At 42.0% G+C, this 22,026-nt stretch overlaps 2 long non-coding RNA genes across 8 annotated transcripts in view; one reads left to right on the top strand and one right to left on the bottom strand.

Moving 5' to 3' along the window:
• Window positions 1-22,026, top strand: part of LOC128328576 (uncharacterized) — a 111,077-nt gene that overhangs the window by 16,358 nt on the left and 72,693 nt on the right. For 5 of the 7 annotated variants that reach the window (XR_008309302.1, XR_008309304.1, XR_008309303.1 and 2 more), the window contains 2 exons: window positions 19,228-19,285; window positions 19,779-19,892. This is a non-coding gene — a long non-coding RNA (uncharacterized LOC128328576). Of the gene's footprint in view, window positions 1-13,707; window positions 14,018-19,227; window positions 19,286-19,778; window positions 19,893-22,026 lie in introns of those variants that run through there. The other 2 variants (XR_008309300.1, XR_008309301.1) reach the window with 2 other exon arrangements.
• LOC128328577 (uncharacterized) lies at window positions 11,155-14,238 on the bottom strand. The gene is made up of 3 exons (XR_008309305.1): window positions 14,102-14,238; window positions 12,949-13,088; window positions 11,155-11,819 (listed from the first exon to the last, which is right to left on the bottom strand). It is a non-coding gene; the product is annotated as an uncharacterized LOC128328577 (long non-coding RNA).

The raw sequence follows: 22,026 nt of genomic DNA, 5'->3' as shown, positions 1-22,026 counted from the left end.
TATTCTGCCATCAGGCAGAAGTTAAAGCTGTCTAGTGTAGTACTGATTCAAAGGCTATTCAGGTCAATGGAAACACTTCACTTGCACTGATTGCCTTTTTGGGTCTGGCCACAGCTGCACACAAAATCCCTGAAATATCACCCCGTTGTTTTAGCATTTTCCCTGATATGTTAGCAATACCGAGGTGTTCTGTACTAACATAATAAGCCATTTAGGTTTAGCATTAACACTTTCCATGTTCAAACTATTATAACACTCACAATGGCTATGATTGCATTCTTCAACTTATTTTTGAATAGTCCCACGGAAATCAGTGTGACTGCTCTGGGTTAAGTGGTTTATGGGTTGCAGTATGTCTGATTCAAGTACAGTTAAGTGCTTACATATTAGCTATCTTGCCTAAGGCTAGGAAGGAAGAGTCTGTTTCAGAGATGGGCTTACAACCCTGGAGTAATTGGCTCATGGCCATATGCTCTAATTTGCTAGTAGTGCAATAGTTAAGTGGTTAGAGCTCTTGAATACATTTCTGAAAAGCATGGGTATCAGACCTGCTAGGTCTTACACCAATTAGCTACACCTTTTCTGCTCATCTGTCATTGGAAACCTAATCCATGGGGTTGGCGAGACCAAAAATGATAAGAGGTGGTGCAGGTTTGACTCTCAAGTGCCTTGGGCTGTAGAAACAGGTATATTTTACTATCCTAGCCAGGTGAGATGGCAATGAATAGCCTTCAGAATGGGACTGGCTTGGATATTTTGAACAAAATACAACTGTATTTGCCATGTAATCTATGAATGCAACAAACCTTTAAAAATGGACATTCTGAACTGTAGAGGGAATACCTTTGGCCTGATTGTTCTCTAAAGTTTCCAGAGCCATTTAATCTAACCAAGAGATCTGCCACTATTCTGCTTGTAATTCCAGTTTATTCTAGTTTTTTGGCCAGAAGTGAAACGTTTGCACATAGGAGTCAGGATGCTGACTCAAAGAGATGTTGTTAATCAGAGGACCGTTGGTGTCACCATGACCGTATACAGGGGCTGTTCACATGGCCGTCCTCAATTGTGCCGTCAGGGGTGGAGAAGGTAGTGTTCAACCTACCTTCCCCCCAGACGACCCTTTGCAGCCTGGGTGGCCCACAAGCCACAAACCCACATGGGCAGTGCTGCCGGGAGCAGCGTGGATGACTCTCCGCAGTGCTCCTGGCTGCGCTGGTAAACAGAGGTTGGGACTCATCATCCTGGCTTCCATGAATCCCACAGTGCACCGTGTCCCAGGCACAATACACTGGGGGATTCCTCCAGGGGATGGGCTGTCTAGATGCCCATCCCTGCATCAGCATGAGCTGCAAAAAGCTCGCGCTGACACACGATCTCAGAGCTGGGTTTAAGGATATGGTTGCACTCTTAATCTTGGCTAAGAGCCCGGCTATGGTGCTGGGTTTGGTGCCGCAGCACCGTCAGGATCTGTGTGGATCCCAGCGGTTCTTATGGGCAGCAAAGCCCAGGCATGGCTACTTAAATCTGGGTTTGGCTGCTCGTGAGAACAGCCTCATTGAGTGCAAATTTTGCAGCTAAAAGTGAGACTTTTGAGCCCCTTTTGGCAGTGGCCATAAACCTTACCCTTCCACGGTTAACATAAGCCTATAATTTACCAAAGTATTTAGATGCCGTGACGTGTCTATACATACAAAGATTAGAATCGTACGGACAATGGTTTTTCCCATGACACTCTATGGATGTGAAAGCTGGACTCTGAAGAAGCAAGATAGAAAAAGTATTGATGCTTTTTAACTTTGATGCTGGAGAAGACTTCTGAAGATACCATGGACAGCCCGGAAAACAAACAAATGGATCATAGAACAGATCAATCCAGAATTTTCACTCAAGGCACAAATGACCAGGCTCAAACTATCATACTTCAGACACATTATGCAAAAACCCAGCTCACTTGAGAAGTCTATCATGCTGGGAAAAGTTGAAGGAAAGAGAAGAAGAGGACCACCAGCAGCAAGGTGGATGGACTCGATTATGAGAGCAATGAATGCACCACTGAGAGATCTTAAAGGCCAAGTTGAAGACAGATCACCCTGGAGAGATTCTATCTATGTGGTCTCCAAGAGTCGACACCGACTTGACAGCACTTAATCAATCAATCATTTACCAATGATAGATTGGCATTAACCCCTCAGGCTATAAACCTAAGCCCACTTACTAGAAAGGAACTACTGGGTTCAGTGGGTTTCCTTCTGAGTGATCATGCCTAAGACCAAGCTTTTATGGGACTGCCCAATCTCTGAAATCTTCATCAAAGGCCTTGCTCTAAGTGCCCCAGCCATCTGAAGTGAGCTAGGTGGCAGCCAGTGACCAGGCCTGTTTGGTGTTGGTATTCTAGCTGCCTTCCTCATGGACATTTGACGGTCACCTACTCATAGGCACATAGGAAGCTGCCTTCTACTGAGTCAAACCATTGGTCTAGACTTCCAGCAGCTTTCCATGGTTTCAGGCAGGAGTCTTTCCCAACCCTACCTGGAGATGCCAGAGATTGAACCTGAGACCTTCTACATGCAAAGCAGATGCTCTACAGCTGAACTATGGCCCCATCCCCTAAGAGGAATATCTTACAGCGCACCACATTCATATGTAGTCACCCACCCAGATGCCAACCATTGCAAACCCTGCTTAGCAAAGGGAAGTATGTATGTATGTATGTATGTATGTATTTATTTATTTATTTCATTTTATATCCCGCTCTTCCTCCAAGGAGCCCAGAGCTGTGTACTACATACTTAGGTTTCTCCCCACAACAACCCTGTGAAGTAGGTTAGGCTGAGAGAGAAGTGACTGGCCCAGAGCCATCCAGCTAGTTTTATGGCTGAATGGGGATTTGAACTCGGGTCTCCCCAGTCCTAGTCCAGCACTCTAGCCACGACACCATGCTAGCTCTCTATTCATGCTCACTACCAAAAGACCAGCTGTACTCCCAACCTGTGATTATTTTCTGCTCCTCTTGGCATCCACTGGTTGGCAGCCACAATTTTTCTCTCACAATGCCCCAAATATAAATATCATTCAGGGATATTGTGGGGGAAATTATGGCTGCTAGCAAAATAGTGTCCAGCCTGGTGGTCCCTGAGGGGAGCCTGAAGGCAGGCATCAGTGGGGAGGTGTACCCTACTAGATGTTAGGACGAGGCTTGCCACCTGAAGAGCTCCAAAGTAAAGAACATATTGAGGTCGCTCACACAACTGGTCAGGTGGGGCAGAGGGTGGGTGGGAGAGCAGGGTGGCGGTTGGGCATTCGGGGGAAAGACTGCTTAAATTCACCCCCCCTTCCCCGATGAGTGATTTTGTGTTCCCAGGAGCGTGGACTGTACTTCCAGCCGAGCAGCGCTGCGTGGTGCATCACACAGCTCTGGAGGCCGGGATGATGCTTCCCGACCTCTGGGAATCCCACAGTGCACCATTATGCACTGGGAGATTCCCCCAAGAGATGGACAGTCTAGGCACTCTTCTCTGTGTGGCTGGGCTGGAAGCAGCCTGTGCTTTCACACGAGTGGGTAGCTGGAGTGAAGGGAGTGCTTGCTCCCTTAACCTCGGCTAACAGCCAGGCTTAAAAGCCAGCCTAGGCGGTGCTGCCCTGTGGGATCAGGCCTGATCTCTGCAGTTCTCACACACATTCTAGCTCAAGCTGGTCATCCCTCGCCTAAGTTAGGCTACACATGAGAACAGCCTCACTGTAAGACTTTAATAAAATGACATTATGTGTGTCTATCAGAACATGGACAATAATTTATCAGTAGTGTAATGTATTCATGTATTACATTTAGTGCTTCTTATGAGCAACTTTGTCCGAATGCTACCCCAGAATAAACAGCAATTTTGAATTATAAGGGGGGGGGGGAAACCCTAGCTGATAACAATGCAATCTCAACCCATTTAAAACAGATAGCAGGTTAAATTAGAGTTGCTTTTTGCCCTTAGAATGCATCTCTTCTTTTCCATTAGTATTTTTGGTTACTCCTTGCTGTATTTTTGGTTATTCCATATTTGTATAATTTTGGTATTATAAGCTGCTTTGAATAGCTTGCTAGAAAGGCGGCGTACAAAAGTTTTAATGAATCAATAAAACAAGGAAGCTTGTTGCAACCACCCAGGCTCAGCAATATACACATGTTAGCACATAAATGAAATACTCATGTTCGAGTATTTTTCATATAAAGTGAGAGCAGCTTGTCACCAGCGAGAGACCCTCAAATCTCTTTCACTCTTTCATTTAACTGGCACAACAATAAGAGATAATAAAAATAGATACTCTTTTGGCTTCTGATGAACTTTTATTAATTAGGAACTTGGGTATGGCTTGATTTTGACCACTCATTCAAATGTTGCAAACATGACCGTCTCCAGCTGTATGCTGTTTCACCTCAAACACCATGCAAAACTAAAAAGTCTCTGTTGCATATACTGCAATGAGTTTTCAAAACATTATCATGCACTTTAGACAACCGACACAACTCCTTTTCACATTTTTCACAATATGTTTGCATTCACTTGCCTTTTTTGCTGGAGATTGGGTGGAAGAAGATGCCGTGATGACAGAAAGGCTGCTCAACTCTAGGGAGAGACTTTTGCAGAATGGGCCACACCTCCACAGGCCTGGATGCTCTCTGCTCCAGAAGGCTCAGCCTGCTCCTATCACCTGCAGAGGCAAAGGTGAACTTTTGGCTCCAAAAACAAGCTTCATCATGGGAATTGTAGTACCGGAGTGCAATCTGCTATCCAGCCTGCAGGGCTGAAGAAGACTGCTTTCTAGAAGCCTGCAACATGAAGCCAGCGTCTTCATTGTGTGCGCACTGCAATCAGTGATTGGCCTACCTCAGAGGGCTGAAAATAGAGAACAAACTGTGTTCTTTATTAACTTGAAAGAGAACAGGTACATGTCAATGTTAAATAAAGAACTGTTCTTTGAAACAAAGAATGGGTGGCAAGCCTAGTTAGGACCGACCCCCCCCCCCAAGGGTGCCACATGCTAATGTCAAGCACAAGAGATCAAGGCTAAATTCCAGGATATTTTTTAAAAATGTGTAAGTACAGCCAAAGGAACAACATTAGGAAAAATGCACAACAAGAATTTTCAGTTTTCCTTTTATTTTGGGAACTAGTCCTCCAGGGGAAAAAACAAAAAGAGGCAGCCACATTACATAGTAGTTTTTGCAAATATCACTCATATGCGGCTCCCAGCAGATGTCTGATGCAAGTCACAATTCAGCATCTGGTACAAAGCCACAGGGCACATTAGAAGATGCTGAGCACAGTGAAGGAAGTAGCATAGTGTTGAACAAAAAGAACAAGGCGGAATGCCTTTGGAAAATCATTAAAAACAATTTTGTCTTTCATAGTATTATTTTTTTCTTCACTGTGTTTTTACAGGGTGGTAGTGGTAGACACTTTCCAATAGCAAATAATCTTTGATTTCAATATTTTCTTCTTCTTCCTTCTGTATGCCAAATATTGCCTAGAAGCATATATCTTAATATGCACTTACCGATTCATGGGATCTTTTTGATAATTATTACAATTATCACATGACTAACAAAATGTTCACCAAATGGTGGAAATGTGTATAGAAGTGTAGCAATAAAGATGGACTGTAGGTAAATGGACAGGCATATGCCACACAGAAAAGACAACTGCAAGGATCGGGTGTTTCCAATGTGTTTTTCAAGGGGAATTGTATATTTGACTTCTACATAAACCTGCTCAGCAAAATTGTAAACTGCAGCAAACTCAAGTATACTATGCACATTTGTGAAGAAAGCAAATATATAACTTCCCTTGATAAATATTCCTTCACAATATGTTGGGAACATCAATCCTTGCAGTTGTCTTTTCTATGTGTTTAAAGCTTTTAAAAAATCATTATTTTTGCTTCCTGTAGTCATATGCCACTCCAGATTTGTTCCCACCAACCTCCTCCTCCTTTGGTCTTTCCTTAGCCATTGATCCTCCTGCATCCTCCTCTTTTTGGACTCTTAATTTCACTCTCCATCTTTAATTTGGCTTCCTTGACCTCTACCTGCTATCTCAACTGACTCAGGCTCCTGCTACCTTTGCTCCATTTCTCTTTCCTCTGCTTTCTTCCCCTTTCCTTGGCCTTTCAGTTGGGCTAGGCCCAGCTTTCTTTGTTGTGGGTCCTGCTTCTTTCATACCTAACTTTTCTAGGCCGCTTGACTTGCTTAGTAGCTTTGCTGTTGTCTTTCTATACATAAAATATTTGAATTTCAGGATATTTTGTAATGATATTTTCAAATTCTTATTCTGATGTCAAGGAAGAAGGCCATGGATGTCACCAATCATGACTGTGTTTATGGTTATTAGGTACAATGGTCTCTTTTGATGCCCATTAAGGATGGATGAAGCTGGATGAGATAAGGAAATGACATATTAAATATTATGATCATTTTAATTAAAAGTGAATGGCTTTGCAGGCTCTTAATAACCATAGTATGGGTTCAGACTCATCATAGGGCCAGATTTCTTGGAAACATTGTTCTCTGTTTTTATAATTTGGAAAAAAATGTGGATGTTTACGTGTGTGTGTGTGTGTGTGTGTGTGTGTGTATTCTGTCTCTTCCCAATGGTGAGTTGAAGGTCTATCTTACTTTTCTTACGTTTCCATCTTCATTGCATGCACACAGAGTTGTCCAGCAGGGGTGTTTCCTGTGGTTCAGGGCTTTTGCAAACTTGCCCCCAAGGTGGTGAGGAGGAACCCTTCTACTGTGACCACTTTACTAGACACTGTGGATAAATTGCTTGTATCAATGCCAACATTTTCTATGTCTGTCTGGCTATCCTCCATATTACTTGTAGAATCAACAACGGTGACTGTAGCATCTTGTTGCCCTTTTTCTTTGGAAACAAGTCATAAGGTCATAAGTTTGTGTTGCTGAATAAACTATTCCAGTCCCCTACCATATTGGGTAATTTCCAACCAGTCTCAAATTTGCCATCCTTGAGCAAAGTGTTTGAACATGTGGTGGCGACCCAATTTCAAGGTTTCCTGGATGCATCTGATTATCTGGTTACTTTTCAATCTGACTTCAGGCCAGGCTTTGACACTGAAACAGCACTGATCACCCTGACTGATCCAGGAATTAGTCAGGAGAAGTGTGTCCTTGTCAATTCTTCTGGACTCGGTGGCATTCAGTACCATCGACCATGGTATCATTCTGGGCTGCCTTGCTCAGGGATGTGAACAAAAGTGCCATTTTTTGGTGGTTCACATCCTACCTAAAGGGGAGGTCTTAGAAGGTGCTGCTGGGAGACTCCTGCTCAGCAGTGTGGCCTTGGGTTTACAGTATTCTGCCAGGTTCCATATTGTCCCCCATGCCGTTTAACATCTACATAAACCTACTAGGGTATATCATCCAGGATTTTGGAGCTCATTGCCACCACTACTGTGTGCTGATAACACTCAGCTCTATTTCACCTTTCCATCTAATTTCAGGGATGCTGTAGAAGTCCCGGACTGGTGCTTGTTGAAGGTATTGGGTATATTGTTGGCTGGGTGGGAGCCAATAAACTCAAACAACCCTGACAAGACAGAGGTGTTCCTGGTCAAGAGAGATGCTAATCAGGGTATAATAACAATAACAACAAATATTTATATACCGCTTTTCAACAAAAGGTTCCAAAGCGGTTTACACAGAGGAATAATAAATAAATAAATATAGGATTTCAACTGATGTTGTTGGATGGGTAGTAGGTCTTCTGAGAGCCTGGGGGTACTCCTTGATACAGGTCTGACCCTGGATGCCCAGGTGGCAGAGGTGGCAAGGGGTGCCTTTGGCCAGCTTTGGCTAGTACACCACCTGCATCGGTACCTTGAAAGAGCACATTTGGCCATGGCAACATGTGATTCGTTCAGCTCAAAGCTGGACTACTGTAGCACATTCTACGTGATGCTGCCCTTGGAGAGTGTTTTGAAGTTAGTGCAGAATATGGCATCAAGGCTGCAGAATGGGGCTGGTCCTTTGGATCATATTACACCAGTCCTAAATGACTTGGGCCCAAAGTACTCAAAGGACTGTCTATCCCCATATTAATCATGTCCACACACTTTGGTCATCAGGGCAGGCCCTCCTATGTGTGCTGTGTTTGCCAGAGGGAAGTTTACCAGTCGTGGGCACACATGAGAGGACTGTCTCCTTAGTGGCATCCAGATTAGAGAACTCCCTGCCTCAGGAGGCTTGTCTTGGACCTACTGTTCTTTCTTTACACCGAATGGTAAAAACCCATCTTTTAAAGGTTAATAACATTTTTATTAACTTCTGTACCATTTTAGTGGATACTGCCCTCTGTCTTCTCTTGTTTGCTTTTAGAATTGTCTTTAAACCTTTGATTTTTTTGGTTTTTTAAAATTACATTATTTTTGTTTTATATTGGTGTAAACTGTCTTGTACGTATTTGAAAAGGCAGGATATACATACTTTAAATAAATAAATATTAATGGAAATACAACCAAGTAGTTACTGTAGAATTTCATATGTAAGCACTTATGCCAGGGCACAACTTGGGCTCCCAGATGTTATTGGACTACAAAGGCCATTGTGGGTGGGGATGATAGGCCTTTAGTCCATCAATATCTGGGGATCTATATTGGAGAACCCCTGACTTTGGCAACATATCTCCAAGGCATTATCATCATACCCAAGTTGCAAATTCAGCCAACTTCACATACCAAGCCTAACCTTCTTCTGTCTTTCATCATACTTTGTCAACCATTTAACCACACAGAGCCGAAAAAAATATGTTTTCCACCTAGATAAGGGTATCAACATTAATCTGTATTCTTTGGGGAGATTTTAAAGGCTTCTTGATGCAGCTGGCTGGCCTAATTAATTTTGGCTTCATCACCCAGGCTGATTGGCAGGCTCTGGCAGGTTGAACATGTGAAACTGCCTCATACTGAGTCAGACCATTGGTCCATCTTGGTCAGCATTGTGAACACTGCTTGGCAAAGGCTCATCCGGGTTTCAGACAAGGGTCTTTCCCAGCCTTACCTGGAAATGCTGGGGATTGAACCTAAGGCCTTCTACATGCATTCTACCATGTAATAGCAGGTATCAGGTTGTACCATGGCAAGAGAGTAGGTGATTCCTCCACATGAAAGAGAACCAGGGTCATTACAGTATTATTTACACACAAAAAAGTTATAAGGTTATGAAATGAATTCATAACAGTGGGAAGCTCGAGGCACTGAGCCCTTTCTCACAATCAGTGATTAGGGCTTGAGGGCGGAAGGCGGTGAAGGCTGCTTCCCCACAGACAACCACTCTGGAAATCTCATAATGCACCACTTGAGTGTGTGGTACATTGTGGGGCTCCCAACAGCAATGGGTGGGCACCTGTCACTGCTACAGCACTAGCTAAAAGCAGCCAGTGCTGCACATGATGCAGAAAATGGGACCAAGGGAGCACTCGCTCCCTTAACTCCACTGAAGAGGCTGGCTCTGCAGGCAGGTTTGTCACTGTGCCACTGGCAGCTGTTCAGCAACCATGGTTTCACACGTGCAGCCAAGAGCAGGCTTGGCTGCCTTAGGCCAGTCTTGGCTGCACATGTGAACAGCCTCACTTAAAAGATGTTAACAGGGTTCCATATTTCTGTTTTGATTGCTAATCATGAAACAATGTCGTTTTGGATACCTTGAGGCGCTTCACATGATTGGTGTGAAGCAACTTGAAGTGGTTTGCAGGGACAGTGGGCTTAGGAGCCCTGTGGCTCCTGGTGGGGGCTGTGGGGATCGGGGGCCGCTCAGCCCCCAGAAGTCCCAGGATGCCCCACGTGAGTGTGCGGGGCATTCTGGGGGGACGCCCAAGCCTGGGAGGCTGATTGTAGCCTCCTGGTTGGGGGTCTATTCATGTGTCGCATGAGCAGAAAAACAAGCTTAATGGAGCACTTGCTCTGTTAACCTCGCTTAAGGGGAGAGGAAATTAGGTGGCCTAGCTGCCTTGGAACCACCGGGCTCGCCCACGAACCCAGTGGTTCTGACAAGCACCAGGAAGCGGGCTAGGCTACTTTAGCCTGCTTTCTGGTGATCGTCAGAATAGCTTCCTTGAATTATGATTTTGCCCCCCCAAATGATGTGTTCCCTAGCAAATATTTATTTTTCTAAAAAATAAAATGCTGACTTTGAATCCATAATACTGAGGTCATCCACTCAATCAAAAACTGTGTTCTCCTGTTTTTTGGTTGTGTAGAAGCAAGCTAGTAGGAAAATCTAGGTAGAAGTGATTGTGTGGAAGCAAGGTAGGAAGAAAATCTGGGTAGCTTTTCCTCCTACCTGTTTCCACACAATCTCTTCTACCCAGGTTTTTGTCATACCTTGCTTCCTCACAACCAAAAATTGGAAGCACACACACACAGCTCCCAAACCTGGGTAAAATGCAGTTTTTGATTATGTGAATGACCTCTCTATCTTATATAATTTAATACGCTTTATTTGATAGTCATACGAACATATAAAAATAGCCAGTAGGTCAAAATGTACAAAAATAACCACATTCATTTTAATCCATTGTCCGGCACATCCGGCCATCCTTACCTCCAGGTGTGAGGCTGCAGGGTGTGCCGAAGAGGAGAGGACGGACAGCAATGAGGGATAGGAGGAGAATGGCCCACCAATGGGTGGGAACTTGGTCCTGGCAACCCGCTACAACTTTTGGCAGGCAAAAGCCTCAACTGCAGAGCCAAGGAGGGGTGGGTGGAACCCTTAGAGGGACGATAGGGAGGCACATGAGAATGACATCGGCAGTGTGCCTCCTAAGGGGAAGGGGCACGAGCAGGAGGAAGGAGGTGAGGGAAAGACCTGGGCAGCAGCTGGAGGGGATGGGGAATTACAGCAAATAGGGCATTGGTCTATTGGGGGTGGCCTTTGACTAGCCTGCAGGGAAGCATATAAGGGGTTGGTCAGTGAGGAGAAGGAGGCTGGAAGTGAGTATTGGGAGCCTACAGAGCGAGGCCGACACAGAGAGCACACAGCTTGAGAGGAGGAATAGAGTGCCGCTCAACTCCCTACCTGTCCTCACTCTGAGGCTGGACCCAGGGAGCTTGCCAGCCTGGGTTAGGAAGGTAAAGAGTGGTGTAGCCGGACATCCATATAAAAATCTTAAGATTTTAAACCTTGCCTTAATATGTTCACAATTTACATACAAATATACATTGAAACGACTGCAGCAAAGGAACAGTGAAGTCCAGTATAAGGAATTTTATAATCTTTATAAGTATCTCTGCAAACTAGGCCTCATCTTAATACTGCTATACGTCATGGAGAAATCTGAACTTAAACCATGTAAACAACCTTTCATCGGTGTATTCTATGATGAGAATCCAATTATTTCTCTCTCAATATAGACAAAAACGTTTTAACAATACATCCATATTTTTAACTGTTACAAAATAAGCATGCTACAACTCTTGACAGTTCATAGCAACCTAAGAAAAACTGTAAATAAGAACTGGGCATAACATTAATATTCCAGCACCTGGGACCATTCAATGTACTGTACAACCAAACAAAATTCAACCCTGGCAAACAGCCAACAACTAGGAATAAATCTGGAAGAGCTTAATATACACTGAAGAACTGATCCACTTGGAAGCAAACTATGTGGGGGTACTTATCTTCTTGTCACATGCTGAACTCATTTACTGCTTTGAATATGAAGTAGGTCTTGTCATCATGTACGAAAGTACACCCTAGCACTGCTGAAGCACCATAAAAACTTGAAGTCTGGGCAGACTGGATATCCAGAAACCTGTTTTTTAAGAGAAATACTCCTCCCATTAGTTTTTAATTGTTTTAGAATGTGGAGATACTGTACTATGTAGGCTCAAAGAGGTAATTGGGGAAGCATTGGTAAGAATGAGTCACATAAGGGGAGAACAAAAGGAGTCCATGAGTCATTCAACCAAGTTTCCATAGCTGTTCAACAAAACATGAGGTTTCTGTTTATACATGGACAAATTAGCCATTTCCTGTTCCCAGTGACTATAGCATTTTTTCACAGGTTACCCTGAAAATAATATTCAGCCTTTAAGTCTTGTATAAATCGCCAAGGATGAGCTAAAGATGTATGAAATTGAAACCAATGTCTTAAGACAGACAGTGGAACACATGTATATTTTAGAATATAAAATAAGGAGAAGGTCTAGAGATTTTCAAGAGGATATCTGTGCAATAAAACTTTGAGATACAAAAGCTCTCTCCGTCAAAGGGATCTGTAAAAAGTAATTATTAAGTGCAACATGAAATGTTAGGTTTTTCTATTAGGTTTCTTCAATATCCTACTTTCTTTTTCTTCCCTCAGTATATATATTTCTCTATTGTTGCAGGTTTCACCAGGGAAATACCAGCTTCAAATTTATCCCTGAGCTAAAACCTATAAGATGATTGACAAAATATTAAGAAAACTGAAAACTGGGTTAAATATAAACTCTCTTGCTATTAGGGATATATTCTCTCCTCAGCATGCACAGACAACTCCCATTCACATGCAGTCAGGAGAGAATAATTCTCCAATGGTTTTTTTTCCTTTTTCTTTTTAAGGCTACAAACCTTCTTAGCTACAAGGAGCATGCACCAAAATGCCTTTGTTTCTATGTGTAGGTAGATATTTGCAACTTCTTCCCTGGGTCTTGGGAGTCTTCTTGTGCTTACTCGTGGCCTTCCTCAATTTTCCATAAGCTCCCTGGTGTGTTTTTAATTGATGCTCTATGCTTGGACTGAATTAAAAATGCAGCGTGAGAGGGTGAGAAACTTTTCTTTGCTAATTTTAATCATAACATATTTTAATAAATTAAAATTTGCTAATTTTAATAACAGAAAGCGACCTTTCTGTGGAAACATATTTGTCTCAAGTTTTGATTGCCATTGACTGCACACACCTGTTCTTCTGCCTCCATTTCTGGGTGATAGGAAAGGTAGACTCTAGTGTTTTCTGCCAACACAGTCATTTCACAGTGTAGAGACTCAATAAAATCTCCCCAGTTTCTAGGCAGCCCCATCATATAATTCTGCATATATGCTTCAGTGTAAAAAAAAAAAACCTGACATGAAAATCAGCCAAAACAGTGTCACAAAAAATATAGACAGTATAATAGTTCCCTACCCAACCCCGTGTTCTTATAGTCGATACTGGCCAGGCATTCATAAGCTTAATTGTCTGTAAAATATTATATTTTGTGTATACTGGATAGCACTGTGCTTGTTCGAAACCAAGTTAATCCTAAAAGTCTGCTGGTGAATTAAATTTGGATTTGCTGTGAAGAAAGTGAAAATGATTACAGAAATGCAAAGGCAGAGTTGTAGAATGAATGGACTTGAGAACTGAACGCTTAAGAGGCTGATCTCATGCACAGCACTCCATTACTTCTGGCTACCTGCTCATGTGTGAGCAGGGCTGTCCTTAGGGCATAGCAAGCAGGGCAACCGCCTCGGGCCCTGCTCTCTTAACCCCCATTAGAATTAACTGGAAGGGGGCCCCGCCCTGGGCCCCACACCCTGCCAGGACTCTCTAAGGCAGGCCTGCTCAACCTAGGCCCCCCAGATGTTTTTGGACTACAACTCCCATAATCCCCAGCCACAGTAGCCAATAATTATGGGAGTTGTAGGCCAACTTCTGCAGGAGGGCCGAAGTTGAGCAGGCCTGCTCTAAGGACAGCCCTGTGTGCAAGCACGGCCTGCTTCCAGCCCGTCCGCACACAGAGATGGGCATCCAGAGCACCTGTCTCTTTGTGGGAATTCCCCAGTGCATAGTGTCGCACAGTGCATTGTGGGCTTCATGGACGAGTCCTGGCCTCAGTGCCCTGCTTATGCTGCAGGGAGCAGGGCTGATGGTGTGGGAGTGTGCTCCCACCAAGCTTACAAGGATTGTCTGGGGTGGGGGAGGCAAAGTTTGGGAAGCCTTTCTCTCGCCCACCCACCTACCCACCCAGTAGGTCATGTTAATGGCCTGTAAGTCTGAGGTTTGAATTTGATTTGTCAGTTCTTGCCCTAATCCACAACTGCCCCCCCCCCCAATTTGGGCATGGGGAATACCTCTGTGGCCAGGCATGGGGGCAGGAGTCTGCTGAGACTTCACTGCTGGGCGAGTCTGGCCCATCGGATGGAAGCTGACTTTGTTATAACATGAACATACTGAACTGAAAGTTGTGCCATACAACATTGTGGGGCTGTTAAAACCCACTGCAATTACTTTTCCCCCTCAGTGACAATGTTCCTAAACAGGACAGGTGGAAGAAGTCTGCCTTGGAAATGGCCATTATAGTGGGGCTAGTGAATGCTATTGTGCACTTTGGCTTACAAACATGAGATTTGGCAGAAATGTTGTCAGATATGTGTAGTTTTAGAAAGTATATCAGGGCATCATAATATTAAATGTTTAAGATCACTCCAATCAAACTGCAATGTACTATACAGCTGCACATGATTAGAGTAGAAAGCTATCATATGTCTTTGTTTTATATCATTAATCAATTAAGTTACCTTTGCTTTTTAAGTACTTTGTTTAATCATTCTAATAGATCTGGTCATAACCAGTCAATTGAACTGTATAGTAACGTAAGCATTGTTAAAGATGGCTAAATTATATTAGCCATCTAATATTATTTTTTTTTTTTAAAAAAATGTGCTTTTATTGAAAATATTTATGCTCCATTCCATCAAATAAAATCTATTCCATGCAATCTGATTGATATTTTTCCCAATTTGAATGATTCTGAAGATTTCCAACATTTAACATTGTGATGCCATATTATTATTGTTGTTGTTGTTATTTCTTGTTTACACAGTCAGACAGGTGTTATTGACTGGTTTGTTTTATCCAGACATCGAATCCTTCCCAAGGACCTGGGATGGCTGAATTTTATTATCAATATTGTTGTTGTTATTATTATAGATATCATCATCGAATATAGGCTGCTCCCAGTAAAGTTGCTTTTTGTAAATGGCTGGTGGTGTTTTCTGTGGCCCCTATGGTGTTGAGGTGCTCTTCAAGGTGTTTTGGAATTGCACCTAGGGCACCAATTACTACTGGGATTATTTTGGTCTTCTGCCACAGCCTTTCAATTTCAATCTGTAGATCTTTGTATTTCCCCCCCTATTTCTTTTTCTTCTATTCTGCTATCCCCTGGTATTGCTATGTCAATTATTTTGACTTGTTTTTCTTTCTTCTCGACTACAGTTTTATCTGGTGTATTGTGTGGCAGATGTTGGTCTGTTTGTAGTCAGAAGTCCCATAATATTTTTGCATCTTCGTTTTCTACCACTTTTTCAATTTTATGGTCCCACCAATCTTTGGCTACCAGTAGCTTGTAGTTTTTACAGATATTCCAGTGCATCATCACTGCTACCTTGTCATGCCTTTGTTTGTAGTCAGTCTATGCGATCTTTTTACAACAGCTGATTAGGTGGTCCACGGTTTCATCTGCTTCTTTACAAAGGCGGCACTTGCTGTTTGTTGTGGATTTTTCTACTTTTGCTCTTATTGCATTTGTTCTTAGTGCCGCTTCTCCTTCTCCTTCTCCTTCTCCTTCTCCTTCTCCTTCTCCTTCTTCTTGTTATTATATTATTGTATTATTGCTTACAAAGTCAGAGAGGTGTTAGTGACTGGTTTGTTTTATCCAGACATCGAGTCCTTCCCAAGGACCTGGGATGGCTGAATTTTATTGTCAGTGTTGTTGCTACTGTTATAGATATCGTTGCAGAATATAGGCTGTTCCCAGTAAAGTTGCTTTTTGTAATTGGCTGATGGTGATTTATGTTGCCCTATGGTGTTAAGGTGCTCTTTAGGTTGTTTTGGAATTGCAACTAGGGCGCCAGTTACAACGGGGATTATTTTGGTCTTCTTCTGCCACAGCCTTTCAATTTCAATTTGTAGATCTTTGTATTTTGTGATTTTTAAAGTTTTTTCTATTTCTTTTTCTTCTATTCTGCTATCCCCTGGTATTGCTATGTCGATTATTTTAACTTGTTTTTCTTTCTTCTCAACTACAGTTATATCTGGTGTATTGTGTGGCAGATATTTTTCTGTTTGTAGTCGGAAGTCCCATAATATTTTTACATCTTCGTTTTCCACCACTTTTTCAATTTTATGGTCCCATCAATTTTTGGCTACAGGTAGCTTGTAGTTTTTGCAGATATTCCAGTGCATCATCACTGCTACCTTGTCATGCCTTTGTTTGTAGTCAGTCTGTGTAATCTTTTTACAACAGCTGATTAGGTGGTCCACGGTTTCATCTGCTTCGTTACAAAGGCAGCACTTGCTGTTTGTTGTTGACTTTTCTACTTTTGCTCTTATTGCATTTGTTCTTAGTGCCTGTTCTTGTGCAGCCAGTATTAAACCCTCTGTTTCTTTCTTCAAGTTGCCATTCTTAAGCCATTGCCAGGTCTTGGTGATGTCTGATTTTCCACTTATATTGTGCAAATATTGACCACGCAGGGGCTTCTTTCTCCATTTTTCTGCTCGGTTCTTGACTTGTTCTTTCTTGTAGGCCTGCTTTGTTTCATTGGTGTTGAATAGTTTCTCATTATTGACCATTTGAAGTGCATCTTCTTCACTGTTCTTGATATATTCTTCAAGGCCTCTTTTCTCCTACTCTGCTGTTTGATGGACTTGCAGCATTCCTCTTCTACCTGAGCTCCAAGGGAGGTATAGCCTATCTACATCGCAGAGCATGGTTGATGGTCATTATTTTTCTGGTTTTACGATCCAGCGTCTCTAGCTCTGCCTGGGTCCAGTCTATTATTCCTACAGTGCATCTGATAACCGGTATAGCCCAGGTGTTTATGGCTTGTATGGTGTTCCCGCCATTGAGTTTGGACTTGAGGATTTTTCTAACTCTCCTGATGTATTCACTTCCTATTTCTCTTTTAACTTCAGTGTGTGCGATGTTATCAGCCTGGAGAATGCCCAAGTATCTGTAATGTTCTTTCTCTTCCAGGTTCTTGATCTTGCTTCCATTGGGCAGTTCTATTCTTTCTGTTTTTCTTATGTCCCCACTGTTCATTATTAATGCAGCACACTTGTCTAGTCCAAACTCCATTGCTTTATCGCTACTGAATATATGGACAGTGTTTTGCATTGATTCAATTTCTGACTGCGACTTTCCATACAACTTCAGATCGTCCATGTACAGCAGTTGGTTGATTTTACTTGATGCTTAAGATGTTTGGTATCCGAGGCCTGTTTTGTTTAGTATTTGGGGAAGTGGAGTCATGGCGATTACAAACAACAGAGGGGATAGTGAGTCCCCTTGGAAAATACCTCTTCTAATGCTAACCTGTCCAAGTGTCTCGCCATTGATTGTTAGCTATGTACTCCACATGCTTATTGCTTTTTAAAATAAATATCTGAATGTTTTTGCTGACACCAGTTGTTTCTAAACATTTTAGTATTATTATTACTACTACTATTATATTTACCCAGAGTCTACCAGATGTTATTGACTGTATTTGGTACTTTAATTATCTGGCCCTTTCCTAGTGTCTAGGATAACTCAAGAAAAATTAAAGCTATGGTCGTAGTATTCATGCTGTCCTGAGTAGTTTAGCCTTCTGTAGTTGATGTATTGTAATTTTATTGATACCCAAGTGTCAAGATGGTGTTCAAGTTCTTTTGGTACTGCACCAAGGGCAATACTATTACCATCATCATCATTATTAATTATATTTATTAACCACCCCATCCGAAGGCTCTGTTGCTTTTTAGCAACAATATTGAAATTTTAGCCACCATATTGAATTTGTTGGGCTGACAGCACGTCTGCCAAATCTCAGGCCTTTAGTACTATTTGAATGATTCTGGTGATCTTAAACATTTGATATTGCAGTGCCATATTGGATTTTTAGCCACCATATTGAATTTGTTGTGGTGATGACCATTACCTTCTAAAACCATAAACATCTGGCAGCATGTCTGCCAAATCACAGGACTTTATCACTTTTTGAATGATTGTGGTGATCTTAATATTGCAATACCTTTTTGGATTTCTTGTCACCGTTTTGAATTTTTGGGTTGCCCTGATCTACTTTCTAAAACCTCACATATCTGACAACATTACTGTCAAATCTCATGCTTGTAAGCCAAAGTGCACAATTCAGCTTATATTCACCATTTATCTGCTACACTATTATGGGCCACTGTTGTTCCTTCCTGGGGTGTGTCTAAATTTCCTGGCACCTCAATGTCCCTCTCTTTCTCCTTTCACCTGTACACCAAGAATAATGTTTGTCAGTGGGGGATATATGTTAGGCATCTACTCAAGGCAGTTGTATGGAATGTCCATTTCTTGGCTCTCTTCTCAATAGAAGTATTGTTGGAAATTGGAGGCAATATCTCACTCAGGGCTTGAAGCAGAAGAGGCTCTACTTCTTATTCATCAAGCACCTCATGTGAAACAAGATATGGTCCAGAGGTGTCTGCATTTTTGGAGACACCTCTGGGTTGTCCTGTCTTTCCATTCATAAATGGTGCCTCCCTTGGTACTTCCAGTAGTTAAGCTCCAGCAGATACACCCCCCCACTTACAGTGACAGGAAATCCCAGAGACCTCTGCAGTATTGCAGAGGCCAATTGGTGTCTTGTCTCAACTGCATGGAAATTCCCTGGCTTGAACAACATGTGCACAGATCAAATGCCTATGTGCTTTTGGTTGTGCATCTGTATCACAAAACATGATGCACATTCAAATACAAGGCATCCAGTATGGCCACCACCTGCAGTACACAGTTTGGATAGGGATGTATCTTCCTACCTGTCTTGCCATGTGGACTGCAATCCATGCCATTGCCCACTCATTACCCACAACACCTTGCTGCTCATGATAACATCTGACTTAGAGTATGTAACCTTTAGGTACCTGTGCTTTGTGTAGCAGCACAATTGTAAACACAGCAAAAAAGAGCATGAAGATAATTTTTACTGTGAAATACGTCATATAGTTTTTTCATGCCCATTTCAACATCTTTTTCTCCACACTCACCATTACTGGAAAGAGAAGCTTTGGTTTTGTTTTTGCTTTTTGTAATATAGAGGAGATGTGAATGGTGTGGAAGGGGTAACCACTTAAGGGCTAACCACTTAAGAGTCCCTATTGTCCCCAGATCCTTGGGTGGACCATCACTCATTTCCACCAGCTAAGCTGCATACTTCTCCCATTGTTTCAGAACAGAAAATTTTTCTCATCCCTGATGATGGTGCTGCAGTTTATCTCAGTCTGTATGGGTAAGCCAAACATTTCATCCCCCTGCCCCCACTGCCGCCCACCTTAATGCAAACCTTGAGTTGTTTCCCATATGCCACTGGACACAACATAAAGGATGGTGACAGAACTAGATTCTGAATAACATTATTGTGCATAATATGTAGCCCCTAAACTGTGTTACTGAAATGTCATGTCATATGCCATTGATTTTAAAGCAGAACTCCCATTGAAATCAATTCAAGGCTTTGCTTAAGAAGAGGTGGTATATGAAAAAAGGATAATTGTGCATCTTGCACTTTCTAATATTTTCCAGTTTCTGCAGAAAGCTGTACAGCCAAAGCCTCTCTTTCTTTAAATGTTGAAGGTCAGGGAGTGAAGTCCTAATTTTCTACTCTCTGTTTTAGCTTGTTCATTGTATTAAAGATAAATACCTTTGTGGCAGTATCTGAAAGGAGAATGCTTTTAATATTTTCTTTCCTTTTCCTTACCTCTACACTTATTGCACATTCACAGTTGCATGACAGTTTCCTCTGTCCTAATGAGACCCACAGTTGGACTTGAGACATTATTGGAGATCTCTCTCTCTCTCTCTCTCTCTGAACTGGTCAGACAGCATATTATTATAAAGTAAGAAAAATATTCTGTTTTTTCTCCCACATGGTCAGTAAACAAAAGACATAGCTCTCCCCACTGCCTTTTGAAGTGGAAGACTTGAAACCTTTCAGTCCATTGTGGTTTATAATCAGCAAATATACATGAATAATATAAAAGCTGTGAGCTCCCTAAACACTTCAAGTGCTTTCAAACATGTAGATTTTTACCTGCTGACCTTTTGTTGAAAGGTGAATTGGAAAGGATTTGTAAAGTGTAGAGTTTTCTTATTCTGCTTTTTTTAACTTCTAAAATGGGTGTGTTTATGGCTGCATATATAAAATTGTGCCATACGTGACTTTATTAAAGGAATGTTGGGTGATGGATCAGATATATGTTGCAAATTTTCAGAGCCTTAATTAAGAGTGGCCGAAAGAAAGCCTTGTCTTTTCCCCCACCCAACATGTTAATTGGTTGTCAACGTTATATGTTATAAAACAGTTAAATATGTGTTTCACGGAAAATGCTTTAATCCAAAGGGCTTAGAGAACATCAACATAGAATGACCCAAAATTTCTATAAAGGAGAACCCTGCCTCTGTATGGTTACTTTGACCATATTTATATTCAGTAAATTATAGCTATCTAGCTAGATTTACACTAGGTAAATCAATTTGATTTTTAACTAGTTTTAAAATAAGTTTTAAGCTGTTTTGTATTGTGTGTTTTCTTTTTTTTTTTTTTGTCTATTATGATTTAATGTGTTGTATTTTCATTGTTTGTTTTAATCCTCTGTTGTGAGCCACCCAGAGAACAATATGTTATGGGGTGCCTAACAAATGAAATTGTTGTTGTTGTTGTTGTTGTTGTTGTTGTTATTTAGACATTTGGGTGTGTGTGTGTGTGTGTGTATATATATATATATATATAGAGAGAGAGAGAGAGAGAGAGGGAGAGAGAATACTATATAACTATATATAATATATATATAATCGGGGATTTGGTGCTGGGTGCTATCAGTACGCTGATGACACCCAGATCTCTTTCTCCATGTCAGCTTCATTAGGAGAAGGCATATCCTTCCTGAATGCCTGCCTGGGGGCAGTAATGAGCTGGATGGGGGATAACAATCCAGACAACACGGAAGTACTTGTTGTGCGGGGTCATTACTTGGGAAACGATATTGACCTGCCTGTTCTAGATGGGGTCACACTTCCTCAGAAGGAACAGGTACGCAGTTTGGGGTGCTTCTGGATTCATGCCTCTCCCTGGTTTTTCAGGTTGAGGCAGTGGCCAGAAGTGCTTTTTATCAGCTTCGGTTGATATGCCAGCTCCGTCGGTTTCTTGAGATTCATGACCTCAGAACAGTAGTACATTTGCTGGTAACCTCCAGACTTGATTACTGCAATGCGCTCTATGTTGGGCTCCCTTTGTACGTAGTCCGGAAACTACAATTAGTACAGAACACGGCAGCCAAGTTGGTCTCCGGGTCATCTCGAAGAGACCATATTACTCCTATATTACAGGAGTTACACTGGCTGCCAATAGGTTTCTGGGCAAAATACAAAGTGCTGATTATAACCAATAAAGCTCTGAACAGCTTGGGCCAACGGCGACTTCTTCTGCACGATCCCCATCGTCCACTGCATTTGTCAGGGGAGGCCCGTCTGTGGCTACCTTCAAGTCGTTCGGTGGCCACTCAGGGATGGGCCTTCTCAGTTGTCGCTCCGAGACTTTGGAATGCGCTTCCCGCTGACATAAGACTCTCCCCATCTCTAGCAGTTTTTAAAAGATCTTTGAAGATTCATCTTTTTAACCAGGCCTTTTAACTTTCGCAATTTTAAATATTGTAAATTGTTTTCATTTTAGGCATCTTTGTGGAGTTTTAATTGATTTTATTTGTATTGTTTTATGATTGTGAACCGCCCCGAGACTTTGGTTTGGGGCAGTATGGAAATGTATTAAATAAATAATAAATAATAAATATAGTTGCATATAGTTATATAGTTGTGTGTGTGTATATATATATATATATATAGAGAGAGAGAGAGAGAGAGAGAGAGAGAGAGATCTAAATTTCAGATTGATTTACTTAGTGTCCATGGAGTTCAGAACCTGGGGCAGCTTTTCTGCCTCATTAAGCACTTTGTTCTACTATGCTGCCATGTTGG

Source organism: Hemicordylus capensis, chromosome 5, assembly GCF_027244095.1.
Source record: "Hemicordylus capensis ecotype Gifberg chromosome 5, rHemCap1.1.pri, whole genome shotgun sequence".
Taxonomy (NCBI): Eukaryota; Metazoa; Chordata; class Lepidosauria; order Squamata; family Cordylidae; genus Hemicordylus; species Hemicordylus capensis.
The sequence above is the reverse complement of the archived record's forward strand: the minus strand, read 5'-3'. Positions and strand labels throughout refer to the sequence as shown.